This window comes from Lonchura striata, chromosome 17 (assembly GCF_050655825.1).
Source record: "Lonchura striata isolate lonStrDom1 chromosome 17, ASM5065582v1, whole genome shotgun sequence".
Classification (NCBI taxonomy): domain Eukaryota; kingdom Metazoa; phylum Chordata; class Aves; order Passeriformes; family Estrildidae; genus Lonchura; species Lonchura striata.
In genome coordinates, this window is record NC_140719.1 from 4,078,339 (window position 1) to 4,098,477 (window position 20,139).

At 44.2% G+C, this 20,139-nt stretch overlaps 1 long non-coding RNA gene across 2 annotated transcripts in view; it reads left to right on the forward strand.

Moving 5' to 3' along the window:
• The window catches only part of LOC146765856 (uncharacterized), a 69,522-nt gene that overhangs the window by 36,640 nt on the left and 12,743 nt on the right, over positions 1 to 20,139 (forward strand). For both annotated transcript variants that reach the window (XR_014958771.1, XR_014958772.1), the window contains exon 4: positions 15,821 to 19,917. This is a non-coding gene — a long non-coding RNA (uncharacterized LOC146765856). The remainder of the gene's footprint in view (positions 1 to 15,820; positions 19,918 to 20,139) is intronic.

Genomic DNA, 20,139 nt, shown 5'->3' on the forward strand with positions numbered 1-20,139 from the left:
GAATAGGGAAATTATTTCTGGCTGGCATTTAGACTGCAGAAACTGCTGATTTAGCTGAGCTGAGGGTGATTGGGTTTAATCTGCAATGGAATTGACTTGTAATGTCCTTTTTACTTATCACCAGAGGAGGAATCTACTGAAAAAGAGGGCAGAGCACCAAACTGAGCTGAATCTCTGCCAGCGGAAAGGTTATTGATTCCCTGCAGGAGGAGAGAGGAAGCTGCTTTCATAGAATCACAGAATGGTTTGAGTTGGAAGAGACCTTAAAACTCATCCCATTCCACCCCCTGCCATGGGCAGGGACAGCTTCCACTGTCCCAGGGTGCTCCAAGCCCATCCAACATGACCTTGGGCACTGCCAGGGACCCAGGGGCAGCCACAGCTGCTCTGGGCAACCCCTTTGAACAGCAAGTCATTCTTTACGGGAATCCCTGCCCTGGAATCACAGATTTCCAGAGATCTCAGTCCAAACCCCGAGAAAGCAGCAGAACCCTCTTCTGGAGTGTTTTCTCACATGGAGGATTGGCATGAGAAGAGTAGGTCATTGCAATCTGCTCCTCTCAATGCATCAAGTGACACACAGCCTAGAGCAGGCCCCTGGAAATTAATGCTTTCAGTTTATTTTGGGAGACTCTACCAACATGAACATGGCCCCTCAGCCTGCCACCTCCTCACCCCTGGCAGGCTGTGCCCACCCTGTTTTTCCTCGTGGCTGGCCCAGAGGGGATCCAGAGCCCTGTGTCCTGTGCAGGGCTGGGTGGCTGCACTGCAAAGGCTGTTAACTCCAGCCTCTGTGCGAGCTCCTTTGCCTGGGGAGAAATCATTGATACCTTTTTACAGCGAAGATAAATCTGAGAATGGCTTGAAAATCTGCAGGAAATTACTTTTCAAGTGACCGATGATATGACCTCTAATTTCCTAATGATCTAGGAAGAGTTCAAGCCCAAGTGCTTGTATATGCAGAATGCCAAATTTATATATACAAAACATCATAATTACTGTCATGGAGATTTACAGTGCTTTACAACTCATTAATAACCATAATAATAATATTTACCATAACTCTTTCTGGCAGATTAATTGAAATTCTCTTTGACCATTCTCAAACTACTCTTCTCACAATATCTTTCCCATCGGCATGAGAATGAAATACACAAAATGTAATTTATTGACATTAAGGGTGGCTTTATTTCCATGTGTTTATTTGAGACAAAAGGAGATATTTGCTATTGAAGGGAAAGCATAAGCATTAATGAATCAGAAAATCTTTTAAGACAGTGCTGTATATTGCTCCACTTCAATCTGGCATTATCAGGTGATGTGTTGGTGACAGGTGGGATTCTTGCTGCTCAGTTAAGGTACCATTTTCAAAATTAAGTGTATAAAAGAAAGGCATAGCCATTTGCATGAGAATCCTTTAGGTCCTTCACATCTGTTTTAAGAGGGGGAAACATCCACAGATGAAAAATGTCAAGTTTAGGCTACACTGACTGTTGTTTAGCTGATGAGCTGAGGTGATAGAAATTTCTCATTCTTCTAAATACCATCAAAATGATGAGATCTGAAGAAAAGAAAAAGTAAGAAAATATTTGCCCATTTTCTCTGCTTTCCTACTCATCAGTGTACAAAATTTGTGTCCAGTGTCAGATTGGATAGAAAATGTTGTCATGCAATGGATTTTTTTAGCTTTAACTTCTCTATGCTGTTGTAATTTCTTATATTTCCTTGTATTTTTATAAGATAACAGTCTTTAAAACTGCTGCAATAACATAGCTCGTATGCATTTCCCTGCCCTTTTTCAACAGCCTGTATTATTCCTGCCAATGCCATGGGTTCCTCTTTAATCAATTGTTCTGTCTAGGTCTGATTTTATCCAGTACTAGAAATTTGGGGTTAATAGACCTTTGTTCCATGGCAGATTCATAGAAACATAGAATCCTAGAGTGGTTTGGGTTGGAAGGGACGTTAAAGCTCATCTCATCCCCCTCTCTGCCATGGCAGGGACCCCTCCCCCTGTCCCAGGCTGCTCCAAGCCCCATTCAGCCTGGCCTTGGGCACTGCCAGGGATCCAGGGGCAGCCACAGCTGCTCTGGGCACCCTGTGCCAGGGCCTCACACCCTCAAAGGGAATATTCTTTTCCTGTTACCTAATCTAAACCTATTATTTTTGATTAATTCATTAATTTGAAATGGCAGTTAAATTAGTGTTTATGCTTTTTGACATTGTTCTGTTGTCTGTTAATTAAAAAAAAAAAGTCAGGCAGTATTAACATTTTGTATCTTAGTTTCATGCTTCTCTTTGTTTACTCCTCCAAAGCACATTTTGGGTATAAAATGACCATTCCATTTATTGTGTTGGCATGACTGGGGGGTAGAAGAAATGATCTGCTGTTGTTCATAAGAATAGCACCCACTGAGTGATGGTTTAAAAAAGTCTGGCTCCAAGACACACCAACCACTCACATCTCTGGTTGAACTCATCGTGAGCTGGGAGCACCATGTATGAGTCAAAGTCACAAAAACACGTAACCTCATGTCGAAATCCTGCTTCAAATGTATTATACAATAATTGAATAATTTGTCAGACCAACACAACCTTTAACTGCATCCAGTGTTGCGGAATCAGACTCCCCACTGAGATACAACAACCTGGATATTAAGAAAACTTCCACAGGATGACAGGCAGAAACCTCAAACACCCCCAGCCTCGACTCTGTCTCATCTGACTTTCATCTCTGGGAGACAATTACGAAAGCTCATGTGTTATAATATAAAACACTGAACTATTAGTGCCTGCTGACATGGAGAAAAATGGTAATAGTATTTCTCTCCCACCTGCCTGTCCTTCAATTTAATTTTATAGCAGTTGTCTCATAATTTTTTGAAGTTTCCAAAAAAAAAAAAAAGACTTAATGAACCTTTTCTAAAAGAAAGTGCCAAGCAAGCTAAATGGAGAAGTTGCTGCCAATTCTGCCTTTTTAATACTTTTAAAACAAATACAGATTTAGAGGCACACTCATAGCAAAGCTGTGTGCCAAAGGCCATCGGAACTGAAGACATGTTTTAGAATATATACATATAAAGTGGGTCTGATGAGTCACATAATTTGTTGCCTGGAGACAGAATACATTTACACCATGTTCTTTAATCTATTTCTAATTTATATAATGTTCCTTGGTCTAATGGGTTGGTTCCCTGTGCCGACTGTCCAGCAATAGACTCCTAACAAGAACCAGTCTATGTTTATTCGTATATTCTCCCTTACGTTCTCCATAATTCCAGAGAGATAATTACCCATGACTGTATTCTCCTTTCTCAAGTAAATTAAAGGGTTTCCCATGCAGGGTGTCCTCCTGGGACCACAAGGAGTTTTCTGAGGGTCTGTGATGGTTCAGGTACAAGGAGACTCCCAGCTTAGCTGTAATTTTTGAGGTCCTTCCTATTTTCATACCAACACCTATGTCATCACTCCCATTACAGAAAAATTCCTCTAATCTGAAAAACCCTGCTGGTGGAAAACCTGCCCTCATCCCATGAAAAGCAAGAGGTACCATGGGGATGTTTTTGTTGCCACTGAATCATATCTGGTAGGAGTTGTTTCTTTTCCTTGTGCCACAGCTCCAGCCCCCTCCGAGCCTCCCAGCCAATTGCTTTGGCTGCAGAAGCCCTTGGAAACCCAAAGTACAGTAATTGCTTCATTGTGTTGCTTTAAGAGGAAAGGAAAATAGTTATTACTGTGAGCAAGTGCTTCTGGTTTTTTTTCCCCTATTACAGTTGTGTGTTTTGGTTATGAAACGTACCCTGCTCTGAAGCGGGTGTTTTGAGACTTTCTCATGTTGAGGTGGAAGGTTGAGAATGGGCATCTGATTATAATGCAGCCACTGGTAATGACAGAAAGCATTGGTTTGGAGAAATGCTCTTCATTTATAAAATGGAAGAGAAACTATTGCTCATTAATTTTTGTCCTGATTTGTTTATGGAATGTGACAAAAAGCAGCAGAGTTGTGTTCCTCGTAAGCGTGCTGAGACTTGAGGCTGATGGACTTCCATTGAGTCTTCAGTTCCAGAAAACTTACTGGAGATTTGTCTTTTCAAATGACTGCATTACTTGTTTACCCATCTGCCTATAAGTGTAAATATGGCATTTATGGTTGGTCAGTGGCTGAGATAAAGCTCCCCTAAATCCTTGTGGCTGCCTGTGAAGAGGTTGTTTTTCCATAATACTGTTCTGAAAAAACCTAACAGACAAAAGCCCAGCTCCAGTAAACTGAGATATCCCATTATTAGAGATATCTAGAAATTTATGACTGGAAAAGGTATTAGGTTGTGACCTGATGGTCTCCTGCTGCTGAGGCTCCAACGGTGATTAGGAAGAAGTGATTTCATCTCCATGGGAAGGCTGCTGCACTCATCCCTGTTTTATTTCTCATTGAGAAGCTGAACATGGTATTAAGGACTAAGAGGAAAAAATGCCTCCCCACACATCCACACGGAGTGTTATCACTGCCAGCTCCTCTCTTCAAAGACCCCTGACTGAAGCTCTGTGTGACTAAGTCCACTTAATTCCCCCTCTAAGAGAAAAAAAAAGTAGAGTTCAGAAGTTCAAGGAGCTCTCCTGAAAACCACACGCTTGTGGTTGTCTGGGCTGCAGGCGGAAGAGCTCGGCTGGATCACTCGGTGTTTGGGACGTGGTCACACTCGTGTGATGTCTTCATTCCAGGCAAGGAATGGCCAAAAAGGTGGAAAGAGACACACACTGCTGGTGGGACATGACCGGTCTTGGAAATGTTGCCTGAGATGTCACCTTGGGAGCTGTTTGAGATGAAATATCTGGAAGCCTCATCCCAAGTTCTGGGAATGTTTAGCATAAGATTGTACATTCATGGCCTTGACAGGCTCGTATATAACCCTGAATAGCATCTCCCTTTCCTCCCAGCTTGTGGAACTGTTAATAGTAGTAGTCTCCTGTAAAGCTTAAAGTACATAGAGCATTTAAATCTTGTAACATTTATAGATTGCTACAGCAGCAGGAGAATCAAGCTAATGAAAGGATTGGGTGGGTGCCCTGAATTAATATGACCATAATCTAATTCATTTTAACTTCTTTCTGCTGCATATAAAACCTTCCTCCCTCCTCCAGCAGCACAATTAGGACCCAATTCACAGCCTGGTGGCAGATAATGAGAGGGTTGCTGCACAGTGGGGCTGAGAGTTCTGAACAGCAGGCCCTGGGCAAGGGCAGAGGGGTGATGTAGAGGTGGCAGAAGTCCTCTGTGGGAGATAGCAGGACATTTAAGAAAGAGGGACTCAAAGTTTGAGGAGTCAATAGGACAATCAGAGCCAGGAGGTAAAGATAAAATGCTGGGTTTTGAAAGGGGTGCACTGCTATCATTTGAATTAGAGATTTTATTTTATTTTCCTTTAAATGTCCATAGTATAGAGCCTACTTGCACCCTGATAGAGGCTGCTACTTTTCATATGGCATTTTACCCTCCCTTTACTGCCCTTGCTATTACCTGGAGAAATTGTATTTGGAGATTACTTCTTGTAGTTTTTAAGTGTGGTGAAATGCATTTGACTGCGCTCTCTCCTTTTGTTTTTGTTTCATCTCCATCTCCCATCCATTTTGCTATGTTTCAGCCCAAAAGGAAGGGTTATTGCATGCTCTGTAGCTCATCCCTGGGAAGCTCAGAGGGTGGGGAGGGAGCTGAGGACCTGCAAACAGTCAGGTGGAGATGCTGCAGGAGAAAGCAGGATTTGGAGAGCGAGCAATGCATTGTGGATTGTTCTGACAGAGTTTGTTGAACTGTGTTACTGGATCACTGAGGCCAAGAAAATATTACAACACATGTCAGTGTAACAGCCAGTTCATACTTCTGACCTTTTCATTTGCTTCTCAGAAGAGGAGTGTGACACTGGTTTCTATGTACGTGCTCTGACAGCCTTCCTTGTCTACTGGAGAGTTATGGAAAATAATACAATAACGTAATAAAGGACTATCAAATCCTTTCCCTTAAACCAAAACCCATGCATTCCATGCTAGGGTTTCAAATCATCTGAGTGCTCATAAGTTCAGGGATGGGCCTGTTCTAAGATGTGGAAAATTCAGTGAAAAACAAGGCGTTAAAGAAGGTAATAGCTGGACACGATTGAATGGGGAGCACTGTTCTTCACAAGCCTGTCCTGAACCTGTGCACCAGCACAGTTTGAGGGCTGCTGTTGTGCTTGGAGTAAACCTAAAACCAAAGCTGAAGCCACTTGCACTCATTAAAGAACTCGTGGCTGCTTTCACTGTGCTGGATGAGCAAACCTTGCCCTGGTCAGACACATATTCAAGTGACTCTCTCCTATGTGTTGATGGCAGCTATTTATAACACCTTATTTAGGAGGCTCTCGCCATCACTTTCTTTCTCCATTGAGCCTATGAAGGCAGCGTACATCTAAATTAAGCTTCTTTCCTTACTTCTCTCCTGGAAGTTTGTTTTTTTTTCTGATCACTTAGTTTACAAGAGTCTCACAATGGAGACTATGGTATGTATCTAAATGTAATTGGTGTTTACATCCAGGTCTCTAATTGTGTCCTGCATCCTCATTCAGATAAGATTAATCTTGTCCCTTCCTCCTCAATTGCTGTGTCTTGTTAAAGTGTTTCCCAGGTGGCTGCACATCCATCCTGATTCTGTGTGTTTCTGTGAGTACCTGGATGTGCATGGGGATGATAAAATCTGTTTTATCTGAAGGAGCAGGAAAATACTGCTTTAAATAGAGAAATGCTTGCAGGGATTTGTGTGCATAAGAGGTGAAGAAACAGCTGCAGTTGAGAAAAATTGTGGATTTCCCCCAGGTAATACAAGGAACAAGCAGTACCTGTAGATTTAGGGCTGAATTAAAGTTTAGGTGGATGAATGCAGTTGTGCTACCCAGAGCTCCTGCTTTCATCAAGCCAAGATCTGGATGATGGGCTCTGCAGGGACAGAGGTGTTTCCTTGCAAACAAGGACACTACAGACATACAGATCACAGAATCACAGAATCATTTAGGTTGAAAAAAGTTTTCAAGATTAATCCAACCTCTCTCTGAAGCTTTTCCATTTCCAGGCTCCTCCTGCTCCATCCTTGATCTCACTGTGAGGTGCCCATGTCAGATTATGCCTTCATCTCCTGCAGGGTTCTGTGCTCTCAGGGCTGCTGCTGCCCCCAGCCAACCTGCAGAGCAGAGGGGCTCCTGTGTCTGTCTGAATGCTCCAGCTGGTTGGAAGGGATGTGGTTCAGGATGCCAGCAGTGCCTCCCACAGTTAACATCTGCTTTGTCAGCCCCTGGTGTAATCCTCTAGATAATGCAGAGACCTCACTTGGTGCCTGCAGGGGAAAGGAAACCACAGCGCTGAAAAGGGCAGTGTCAGGATTCATGGAAAACTCAATGTGCAGTGGTGAAATACACCCTGAAACCTGCTCACATTCTTTGTGGAAGAGCTGTATTTCAGAGCCTTCCCTTAAACAAAATATCTGCAGGCAAAGCTGATGAGATCCCATCCCTGAGGAACACCTGCAGGGCCAGGCTTGTGCTCTCCAAACCACTTTGAGATGAATGGCAGAGCAAAACCGGGCAACCTTTAAATGCAATTATTTGTTTATTTACACAGAAACTCCCTCCTGTTCCCTTGCAGGGCCCTGAAAGCAGAGCTTCACTGGGGTCTGTGTGTGCTGGTTTGGGCAGGAAGAATGGCACAGGGGGCACCTGACCTGGTTGAAAGACAGCTCCTCTGACTCATCAGCTGAAAGCAAAATGAGCTGTATATATTTAAAGCAAAGCCCTATTTTAAAAATTAATGATCTGCAAGGGAGAGAGGAGAAACTGCTTCTCTGTAATGCAGAAAAAGGCCCTGATGACCACAGCCTGGGTCCCTTTCCAGATGATGTCATCATCAGTCTAAATAATAAATTTTTAACGATGTGAAAAAAAAAAAGGAGGAAAAAATAAAAAAAAGAGGGGGACTCTGTTTCAATGAGGAGTAAAAGTAGACGGTGGCAACAGGGTCTAAGGAAAATATATGGTTGTGTGAGGTTTTTGCCCTGTGTAATTAGATTATCCCAAGTGTAGGAGTGTGCTGCAAAAGGCACATTGAAATGCCACTAATTGAGTGCTCTGTGTCTTCCCCTGCCACGTGCCCATGGAAAACTGGGGTACTTGGGATATATAAGGCAAAGGGGTATTCTATAATTCAGCTTGCTAATAATAGGCAGTCAAGATTAGAAGGGAAAGCAGAGGCTCTCATCAGCCCAGAGAATGGGGGAGATTTTCCCCTCATAAATAAAAGGCCACAAGAAATACACTCGAATGGATTTGTGTTGGGTGGACAAATGTGAGCAGTGTAGTGCAGTGCTCACATGAGCTCTTTAATGCAGTTTGCATTCCTAGCAGCACGTTCATCAGAAAAGTGCTGGGTTGTTTCCTTGGACCCCCCTGGGAAGGTGCTGCCCCTGGCTCTGGGTGTGTTGTGCAGGTGAGAGGGCTCAGGGAGGCACCAGCACGGTGGTTTTGGAGGGGCTGGGGCACCAGTGTGGGCTCAGTGATAATGTTTCTTCACTTCACGCTGACTCCTCATCGTGGGGAGCCCTCAGGCATTTTCCGTGAGACTCCAGCCAGAATTTTCACCAAAAAACCCTGATCCAAACCTTAGCTAACACTGGAATTCTGTGGGATATCAGAATGTGTCTGAGGTAATTTCAAGCTGTATTTTAAGTGACCTGACTCCCAGATCCTCCCATTCAGGGCTTGAGCTCCGGTGCCTGTGTATTCCTGTAGGGATGAACCTCTCCATGAAAACTTGGGAGCTAAGGAGACAAGACAGCAGCTATTCCAACCTGGCAGGAGAGGGGGCTCGCTTGGCCAAAAGCAACACAAGATTCGTGCCAAAACTGTGGACCAAAGCTGCATTTCTTGAATCTCAGTCTTATATATTCCAAATGTATTAACGCAAATTAAGTTTTGTGTGGACCTCAGCGATCTGAAAGTCAGGCCCTGAGAGGAACAGATGGGTTTCATGAGGCTTGGGGGTCTCTAATGGGAGATTTCAATGGTTTTAATGCCCGAATCCACACCTTCTCCTCAGACTGTAAGGGACAGATTTATGCCATGTTTTGTAGTGGGCTGATCCTAATACCCTTGTCGTGAGACAGATTTACTGGAGCTGTCAGGGCTGATTTGCTGTGGAAGTCAATACCTCAGCACACCAGTGCCTGAAGGAAAAAAAGCCTGGGTGTTTAACACTGTAAATATTTTATTCTTGCTCCGCCATACAAACCTTGCATGGCCTTTCAAAAAACATCTCACTTCTATTATGCCTCAGTTTCTCACGAGTTAAGTGGGGATAACAACATTTCTGAGAGTGGAATGAGTAAGGCAGATGAAATAAGGAGACTTCTGCCCAGGAAGATGGAAAAAATTGTATTTTCTCTCCTAGGCCCTGTTATTTTGTTTAAATGAATTTGTTCCTTTTTGCTGTTTTCATTGGTCCTGAAATAGTGACTGAATTTCCTTTCAGTTGTGTTCTGGTATGCAAGGGCACACACCTAGTAGACAACCTCCAGCTTTGTGGGTTGTTTAGTGGCTCTCTGTGTTGATTCTATTATTCCCATAGTGAGGGAAAAATTCACCTGGGACAGTATTTATTGGGGGTTGAGGGTGACATTTCTAGGGCCAAGAGGAGATGCTGAATTTAAAAAGTATATGACATGGGTCTTTCTGCAGTTACCTGAGGTGATGCAGAGGAATACAGCAAATATTCAATCTTTACTGTCAAGGGATTTTGTCTGCTCTGGGCCCCATTGAGAAGAGCAGACTCTGCTGGGTTTTTGTTTTCTGCTGGCCAGGCAGGACAGGATAAAGCAGAATCTGAATCCTCAGGTCACTGATACATCCTGTATATTCCCACAGTCCCTCCACCACAGGGAAACAGGCATTGAGTGTGCTACAATCTGAACAAAACTCACATTTTACTGCTCTAATACAGGTATTTAAGGGCTCTTTTTTGTTATTAGCTTGCCCAGAGTCTGACATGGATGGGCAGCTCGTTAAACTTCGGCTCAGCTTGTGTGTGCTGAGCCTTTTGTCTGTTTTTTTCCCCATCACAGGGTACATGTGTCTCCCTCTGTACAGGGCAACAGTGAGCTGATGATAAAGATGAGCAATTTGGATAGAAAAAGGACACCAAGCTGGCACTGAAAGCTAACACTCTAAGCTTCCCCTGTTTGGTGGAAACAAGTAATGCTGCTGGGAGGACTGGAGTCCCCTCACCATTACTTGTGTGCATGGCACTGGCTGCAGTGGAGATTTTTTGGCAGCACACTGGATGCAGAGCTGGGAGAAAGAGGGAAGGAGCTGCCAGGGTTTGTGTGGAGGGGCTGAGTCCTCAGAGGAAGTGTGAGCCATCACACTCTTCTGCAGGAACCAGGCCTGCTCCAAAATGTGAGTTACACCATTTCTCAAATGCTGGATATAGCAAGAAATGACTGGGAGGCCAGTGATTCATTCTGGGTTAATGTAAAGGTACCGGAGGGGCTAATAGAGAGGAAGAAAACTGATACTGGCTTTGCAGTGTTTGTGGTGCAGAAACATGTACAAATGCTTCCCAGGGAAAGAGTGAAACAATCTGATGCAGCATTAAAGCCAAAAAATACCCACCCAACAACAAACAAACAGCCATGGGGACACAGGGGCTGGTAACAGTTGTTTGCAGGGCTGTAAATCAGAGCAGACTGCACAGGTATTTGTGCTCAGTGCTACGTTGCATTGCAGCTGAGAGGAAAGGAGCCTTGTGAGATGGTAGGAATTGTATGGGAAAATTTGTTTGAATTGTAGCAACATGATTATTGTGTCAAGTACACTTTGGTGTTCATCCCTTGAGTCACAGGAGGGACAGATTTGACCCTTTGGGAGGAATACTTTGGGCAAATTAAAACTGGCTATTAAAGCTATATATAGTTGAAAAGGCAATGGTAACATTTTATAAACTTATGAGCATGTTCTATTTGTTACAGAAACCCATATCTGTAAAAAAGCAATTAGAAGTGCTTCCCTTAAAAAAAAGGCAATTGAGCACAGTGAATGAACTGCAGGAATTGTACAGCTTCCAGAAAATGGTGGTAGTGAAGCATTTGTGGGATCCATAAAGTCACCATAAATTCCTAACTGAATATGGATTCACTCTCCAACTCTAAAACCACAAGATTTATTTCCTGCTGGCAGGGGAGGTGAAGTTCTCGGAGCTGGATCTGCCTGGAGCATGCCAGCAGGTGGGGGAAGCACCAGTCTGCTCCCTAATCTTAAGTGCTCCCAACTCCACCTTGACTGACCACGTCCTTTCAAGATGAGAAGACAGGGCTGGGGTGTAGCTGTGGTACATTCTTCTCTCTTTCAAGATTTTTCATAGAGGAGCACACAGGAAAGAAAGAGAAAACAATTTCTATTTCTGCTCCTTGTTTTTCCTCTGTAGAATGTGTTTGGAGAATTGTTTACCTGGGGTGAGTGCTTGGTTGGATTTTGGTGAGGACTGTTTGAGCCTGATGGCCAATCGAACCCACCTGGGGCTGGACTGTCAAGAGAGGGTCACGAGTTGTAAGGGAGTTAGATATAGTAGTTAGAAAAAGTAGGTATGTAACTTTAGTATCTCCTTTAAATAGTATATTAATGTATTATAGTATAGTTATAATAAAGAAATTGTTCAGCCTTCTGAACTGGAGTCAGACATCAGCATTTCTTCCCACCAGGTTCACCTGCATTTGCAATACTGGGGTTTGGTTTTGTTTGAAGACCTGTCTGTGCTCTCAATACTTACATGGGAAGTTTGTTCATGCACAACATGTTCTATTGGGAAAGAGGATGAGGTAGTGGGATACCACTGGTTTCACTCAGGATGATCAAGTTTGGCTGACTTTGAAAGCTCTGTCTCTGCATGTGGGGGATGCTCGAAGGTGCTTTCCATGTTGTGTGGTACAAACCTGAACAGTGGACAAGGACACACAAGGACATGGAGTGACAGGACAAGGGGGAATGGCCTCCACCTGACAGAGAGCAGGGTTAGATGGGATGTTAGGAACAAATAGGAGTGGTGAGGCCCTGGCAGAGGTTGCCTAGAGCAGCCTGGTCTGGTGGAAGCTGTCCCTGCCCACGGCAGGGGTTGGAACCAGATGATCCTTTTCAACCCAAACCATTCGGTGATTCCATGAGTGTGGTAATGCTTTGTTTCCTTTCCATGTAATCCCTTTGTTCCAAGCCTGGAAGTTTCATGCTCTCAGGAGGGGATATTGCTGTGGAAGGTGGAGGCTTTTCTTGGATTGTTTTCCCTCTCTGCACATTCCCACTGGGCCTTGGTTCCAGCTCATTTCCGACCCCTCTTCCAACTGTGCTGTGCTTCTCCTACAGAAGGTAAGAAGAACACCAGCTGTGACAGACAGAGCTTTGAGTCTCTGACTGCATGCAATGGTGATGAAAATATGCATATTCCTGTGGATTGGGGGTGGGGAAACTGGAGAATAAGTCACCACTTCAGGCTGGATAAGGTAAAACAGGGAGATACGGACTAAGAGTTTCTGGATTGCAGTGGAGAATTCTGGGCTGCAGAAATGTGTAATTATTTGCTCCCTGTCAGAGATGAATGGCTGTGTCTCTCTCTGAAGTCATTTGCATAGTTGGGTGAATGAGATTGCACTGATTTAATGTGTCTTCATGAGTCTTTTTACAACCACAGGAGCCAGAAATGGCTTTTGTTGTTGTTGCTTTTTTTAATGAAAGCTGACGTTCTGGAGCACAAGTCAGCAGGAAGTGAGGGTAAGTTTATTGGCTGTTTTGGTGGGGCCTGGAGAATAATTTTGCTTTTCTCCTGCCTTTTGTCTATTCAGACTGTAAATTCATTGAAGCAAGGACTGCTTTCTACTGGGTCTTTATAGCACTTGCTGCAATGGATCTGTGCTCTCAGCTAAATCCCCTAAGGCTTAACAAAATATAAATTAAGATAATGGTATAATAAGTTAAATGTTAAATGGTCATGAGGGGTGGTTTATTTACAAGAATTATCACATTAAAAAAAAACCAAACAAAGTCCTTCTGAAATCCTGGTGGGAATTTTAGCTTTGTGGCAAAAACTGTTCATTATTTTACAGTATTGACAAGATAGCAAGATAGGTTGTGCCCTGTTTTAAGGAAGAGGTTACGGGCTGGTTTCTTACACCTTGGAGCACTTTTCAGTACTTAAAAGGACTACAGGAGAGCCTGAAAGAGATGTTTAACAAGGACATGGAGTGATGGGACAAGGAGGAATGGCTTCAAATTGACAATGAGCAGGTTTAGATTGGGTATCAGGAAGAAATCCTTCCCTGTGAGGGTGGGGAAGCTCTGGTTGCCCAGAGCAGCTGTGGCTTGCCCCTGGATCCCTGGAGTGTACAAGGCCAGATGGATGTGGCTTGGAGCACCCTGGGATAGTGGAAGGTGTCCCTGGCTGTGGCAGGGGGTTGGAATGAGGTGACCTCTAATGTCCCTTTCAAGCCAAATCATTCTGTGATGATTTCAGACTTCCTGTAGTCCAAACTTCTTTAAGCAGAATTTGCTGTTACTAGTGAGAAATCACTCCTTGCAATTCTTTTCCAGAGACTTGAGTGATTGCTTTGTGTACAACAGTGCTTTGGGCAGAGCTTTGACACCCAGGAATATATCCTGGAAACAAAAAATAAAGTCTCCCTCCTTCAGGCTCCTATGCTGAGTAGTCTTCCATCTGTTTTATTAAGAAAGAATGCAATGCTCAGCTGGGCAGATGTGACAGAGGTGTGCAAGAGAGCTGCAGCAAGTCCCCAGAGATCTAGAGCAGATTTGCTCATTTATGTTGTGCGAAAAATGATAATCCTAATCCTGTTCCACAATCTGCCAAATCTGAGCCCCCACCAGCAGCTCATACTCCTGCAGGCAAACCCAGAGCCTGTCACATGCAGCCCCTCAGGTGCTTTGCTTGGGGCAGTGCTCACACCTGTGGGCCCATCCATAGCTCAAGGAAAACTGGTCTCCAGCTCTTGTTTTTAGCATAGTTAAGGTGATAAAGAAGGTGATCAAGAAGGGATGACTGAGAGGGGACCTCATCAGTGTCTGCAGGGAGGGCTCAGAGCAGGGACCCAGCTCTGCTCTATGGGGACCAGCAGGAGGACAAGAAGAATGGACAGGAAATTATACTCGGGAAGTTCCACCTGAACAAGAGGCAGAACTTCTTCCCCGTGCAGTGCCTGAGCCCTGAACAGGCTGCCCAGACAGGCTGTGGAGTCTCCCTCACTGGAGATATTCCAGAACAGTCTGGACTCAGCCCTGTGCTCTGGGATGATGACCCTGCCTGCATGGGGTGTTTGGGCCAGGTGACCCATTAGGGTCCCTTCCAGACTGACCCATCCTGGGATTCTGTGATCAGCAGCAAACCCTTCTCCTATTCCTAGATATTCTAAGTCCTCCTATGAATCAGGGGCCTGTCTGTGTCACTGCTGCTGTCCCTGGCAGCAGCAGGGGACCTGCCAGCTGTGTTGTCAGGGCAGCTGGAGGCCTGCTTGAGGCTTTGCAGTGTGAAGCAGCCCTAAACTTGGTGAATTTTCCTACCACAAACCAGCCCTATCTGTGGGTTTCTCAGTGATGGGCTGCACAACCTGCATCCCTCCCCGCTCCTTGATAGTTCCTGGAGGCCAGAATACCCCATCTGCTTTCTAGCACTCTTTGATTCCAAAATTTGTGTACCTGCCCCTCTGAAGCACCCGTTTCTGTGATAGATCACCCTTGTTTTTCCATTTCCAGAGCAGACAGCACAGTTCAGACATGCCAGAGAGCCTCGCTCCAAATATAGACCAGTGTAAGAGAGCCAGACTGAGGCCAGGGGTCTGTCAACAGATAGTCCAGCTTGGGAGGAGGCAGGAACAGGATTTGCTGTCAGCTCCATGCCAGTGACAGCACCACGACCTTACTTGTTGTAGATTAATGTGGGAGAAGGTCTTTGCTGACAACCCCTGCAAAACAGCTCAGCTTCAAGTGGAATTACAGTGGTCCTTTTAGATCAGTGTACTTTTGCCAGCTGATCCCCAACAGCACTCCCAGCGGTGGGGAAAGCTGAGACTATTACTGTAAATACAAAAGGAAGACATACTTGGCATCCCTTTACATTAGAGCTGGCTCAGAAGAACGTCTGCGTAGCTGCTCCACTGCCAAGATGGATTGTAGTCAGATAGTACACATTGCAAAGGAACCAGAGCACACACTGAGATCTGTTGGGGTTTTTTAACAATAGTTTATTTGTGTTTCAAAGGGATAGTTACAGGAATCCAGATCAATATGCTTGTCCAGAACTGTGCCTTCCTATTTTAGGGCCTGGATGAATAGGAGGTTACTTGAGTTCACATGCATATTGAGGGACCCGTGCCTGCGGTAATGCAGCTTCCCAGGCTTGTTACTTTTCCTTTTTGAAAGTGAACGTGAAAGAGCTGCAAGGCTGAAGTTGGCATTGTTCTGGCTCCCGAAGTTTTATTTTTTTCCAGCAAAGTCCGTGTGGCATTGCATGTTTGAGGCTCTTTATGAACGTGAGGTCGTGTCTCAACAGGAGGTGGTAGGAGCTGAGCCGGCCGATTTGGACCGGCTCAAACACTTCTGAAAGGGAAGGAGGATGGGGGGTTTCCGTTTAAAGTTCTGATTATTTCTTCTTTTTTAAAGGGAAAATTATAAAAGTTCAACTGCTTTGAAGAAAATAAGTTTGGCGTTTCCCAACCCTATGTTCTGAAACCATCTGTGTGTTTTCATGGTTTCAGCACTCTACACCTTTTGCTGGGAAAAGAAGAATGGTTGACTAAAGGAGTTGGTTGCATGGGACCAAAAAAGATTATGCCTGAGATTTCTGAGATCTTTTGAAAAAGCAAACAATGACTTCTTGAAACTGGACCTTGAAGAGCTTTGAAAAGATTGGTTTGTAGCCTGTTTTTTCTCTTCTGATCTTGGTATATTTATAAGGGATACAGGCAAAACAGGAGTTTTAATAGACAGAGGTTCTCAGATGCTCAGTGTAAGAGTGGGACATTTTTCTATCTAGAATTTCAAGCCCTGATTTATAGCAGGCAGTACATTTCTGACAGTTTTAAGCAAATGTTGCCACTGATGCACCTGGGTTTGTGGGGGCAAAATCATCTCCTTTACTTGAACATACACTAAAGATGGATTATTTTGCTCATGCTTTGAATGGTGCCACTGCATATTTTGTGAAGTGTAGACTCAACAAAGGATATCAGCAGACGGAGCCAGTTTCTTCTGAATTTCAACCTATGGCAACTTTCTCAGCACACATTGAACTACATTGATCCAAGGGACTGTCTTGACTGGTGCCTGCCAGTGCTTCAGAGGTCAAATTCTGGTGTCATCTGGCATGTTTGTGATGTCTCTGGCCTCACTGATGACATCCCGTTGCATGAAGAATTTTGGCCAGTGCATGGTGTTCTCCTTTCAGCTGTTTTGCATAGCTGAGGAAGACACCATCCTGACTAAGTGCAGTTGGCAGCAGCTTGTCTGGTCTTTGTGTGAGAAGGGTTTCTTGGCTCCTGGCTTATTTTTCTGCATTTTTTCCCCTCCTTCCCCCATGTGTTTGTGCATTGCTGATAGATGATGAGGCAGTCATTGGTGGTGACACTCTTGGAGGAGCAAGAAGCACTGTGGCAGTCCCAGGGGAAAGTGAGAGAAAGGAGCTGTGGTTCAACAGCCCTCACTGTTAATAGCACTAAAAGGTGAATGGTTGGGAAAGTTATGAAAAGGATGTGGATTACTTTCCTCAGTTTGGCACTGATTTTATTAGTCTGTTTTTACCTGAGCTGATGGGATGGGGGGAGTGTGGAAACCTTCTTAGTCACCCCAGCACTGTGAGGGAAAGCAATGGCATTATAGGCCTTAAAGAAGCAAGGAAAGATTTCCAGATATGCAGGAATTAGGTACCAGGCATAATTGTGGGGATATTATGAGAGCAGAGCTCTTCCCAGATCCAGGTCGCTTTAAAAAGAAACATTTAGCGTATTTCTGGCCCCAGAGAAATAAGGGGCTGGTCCATCAGCACTGTGATCAGAGGGACAAAGTGAGCATGGTCCAGAGGACTGTTGCACAATCCTTCCTGGCCCTGGCTTAGGACTCGAAGTCCCTTGCTGTCCTGAGCACAGTAGAAAACTTTGTGCACTGACACTGCCTCTCAGATGGGCTGGGAAAGGATTTTTTTAGAGCTTATTCTCCACCTCCACCCATTCTTGCAGTCCCAGAGTCACCAAAGAAAGTTTTAAAATATTCTATCAAATGTTTTCTCAGTTAATTTCTTTAGGCCTTTTGGTGTTTAACTCCTGTTTTGATTATTGATTTGCTTTGTCCCTTAAGAAAACGTCCCTTCTGGGGGATGATCCTTAGGCATTGGATGTGTGGGAGACTTGTACAGAGAATACCTTAGCTGTTGTCACCTTGCAAGTACTCACAGGCAGTGCTTTTCTCTGTGCACATTTGTGATCTGGGAGTTCTATTTAGCACTTCTTGAAGGGAATCAAATCAGGTTGGATTTCAACACCTCTCGAAGACAGGGAAGGTACAGCACTGACTGCATTGCAGGGAAAAATCCCAGCATGTCATGTGCCTACTCACTCCTTGTTCCTCACTTTGCTTTTACTGTTCCTTGAGTCAAAGGACCAATCTCCACCTGCCCCTGCTCAGGAGTAACATCACTGAACCAGAAAAGTGACTAAAAGTCAGAGTTCTTGCTTTGGTGTAAAAAGAAGCCTTTTATTTCTGTTTTCTTGTGCTTTGTGCAAGTTTTGGAATAAACTGTAGCTCGAGATTTGTGTGTTGAGTCCACCTGTGCTTTCAGTTGAAGAATGAGAGGGCTTTGTGCCACTTCAGGCTCAGCCCAAGTCACTTAATCAGCTCCCCACCCTCAGAGAAACTTCTTGAGACATGGTTCCAGCCTCTCCTGGCTTTTGGATGTAGAGGATCATGGTCTGTCCCAACAACAGCTGGGGTGTTGGAAGTCCAGTAACTTTGATACGGAGGCAGCAGTTCTTGCAGGAAGTTTACAGCAACATGTTCACTTATCAAGATTTCCTATGTGTGTGTGGCTGGAGAGGGATAAATCCAACACATTTATTTATTCCTTTAGGACGTGGGTTAATCCTGCCTCAGCAGTTCCTGGGCTGGGGGAAAGCAGGACAGCTGTTCCTGCACACGCAGGGTAGCTCGCTGTGAGGTGCATCACGATGAGCTTCACCTCGGCACTGCAAAGCCTTGGCTTGCTTAGCAGCTCTGCTCTTCAGCATCCCAGGAGAACCCCCAAATAAATTACCAATTACATTTTGTGCCTTAATTAAACAGAAAGGTGGGCATACGCTCCAGCTTCACTGGGAGCCACAGCATTAACTAATCTGAATGATGTCAGAGTCAGCAAACTGGGCCACTGCTCTCTGCTTCTCTTCACACAGCTGGGATTTGCCTCTCAGATCCCCCTGCGAGTGGGGAGTTCTGTGTCCTCCTAACCTGCCCAAGAGAAGTTTTGGGGCTTGGGGGTGGTATGAAGAGCCTTGAGCACCTGATGAAGTCACAGGGTGCCCCGTGCCATAAAGAGCTGGCTTGAAGATGCTGAGAATGCTATGGCATCTGAGCCCTGTGTGTAAGACCTGATATTAAAGCAAGGAGTGCATCCAAAATTTGCGCCACAGAGGGAAGCATTGGCAACATGACAGGAGCCCAAAGGTTGTGTTTCATTTGCATGTGTATTTGCATAATTGCAAATGCATGAGATGTACGTTAATAATCACTCCTGCATCTTTATCATTCTCAATAAGTACAGAGAAAATTTCTTGCTCTTGGAGTGCATCAGCAATAAAAACCTGCAGTGTCCTCATTCTGTAATCACAGGGAATTAGGGACACCTTGGGAGGGACATGTTTTATCATTCTGTTGATGTGTTTGCCCTTAAACCTGTAGTCCATAAAATTTAACTCTAGACTTGTTTTGGGTAAAATAAATTAACTGTGAAGGAAAAAGTATATTGACTTCTTTATATATAGAGGAGGTATTTTGAGGAACCTAAAGAAGTTGGGACCTGGATCCAATTGGATTTTAGAGGAAGTTCCACTGTCTCTGTTCAAAGCCTCAGCAAAACACTGGGCACGACCAAGGATGTGTGTGTATTTGTTTGGGCATAAAGACTTTTTGAGACAGGCTTGGAGTGTTGAGTTGGATGGAGCTGTTTGCTCCAGATGATCTGATACTGCTCCTGCCACAAAGACTTTATTTGTCATGTAGGCAGAACTCAAAAGAGACTGGAAGAGGGAATGCAAAGTCAGAGGTTTTGCATATTGGAAAAAGCTCTTCTTTTACCAGCTTGCCTTTTCTTTTAACCTTATCAACTAAGTTTCTCTAATTCTTGAGCTTTGCAGTCATTCCTTCTGACACCTCTGCTCTGCATTTCACTGTGATGGCATCACTTTGCTGCTGAAAATCACGGGGGCTGTTGTTTGGAGAGGGATAGATTTCTGCAGGTGAGTAAACGATGCAGGTGTTGCAGGACAGCCTGGACTCTGATGGCCTGGATTTGATGGACCAGTGCTGTGTTCCAGCTTGCAAAGTCTGGGCTTTGCTCGTGTACTTCTACAATGTTTTTGTTAGAGTTGGCCCGAAAGCGAGAACTCAGTTCAACAGAAAACATTTTTTGACTTTCTAATGTTTGTTTTCATTTTTTCTCAGATTTAAATCTTTCAACATTTTTCAGGTTGGGGGATATGGAAGGATCCAATTACATCCATCCAAAACCATCACTGTCCAGTGGCTTGGATTGAGATGACTCAAATTCAGAGTCTTCCTTTTCTTTATCTGGGCCTTGAGTCAAATCTAGGTGGGTACCTTAATCATGTTAAAGGGCATTCTGGAATAGATTTATGAATTCCATCTTGATCTTCTTTTAAAACAATAGTGTAGCTGAAACGTATCACTACAGTGTTTGTTTAAAGAAATCGAGGTTTTCTCTAAAAAACAAACAAATATCAATAGGAATCATTGATATTCTTCCTTTATCTTCTCTGCTGTAGATGTTGTAATTATGGAATATCAGCTTAAT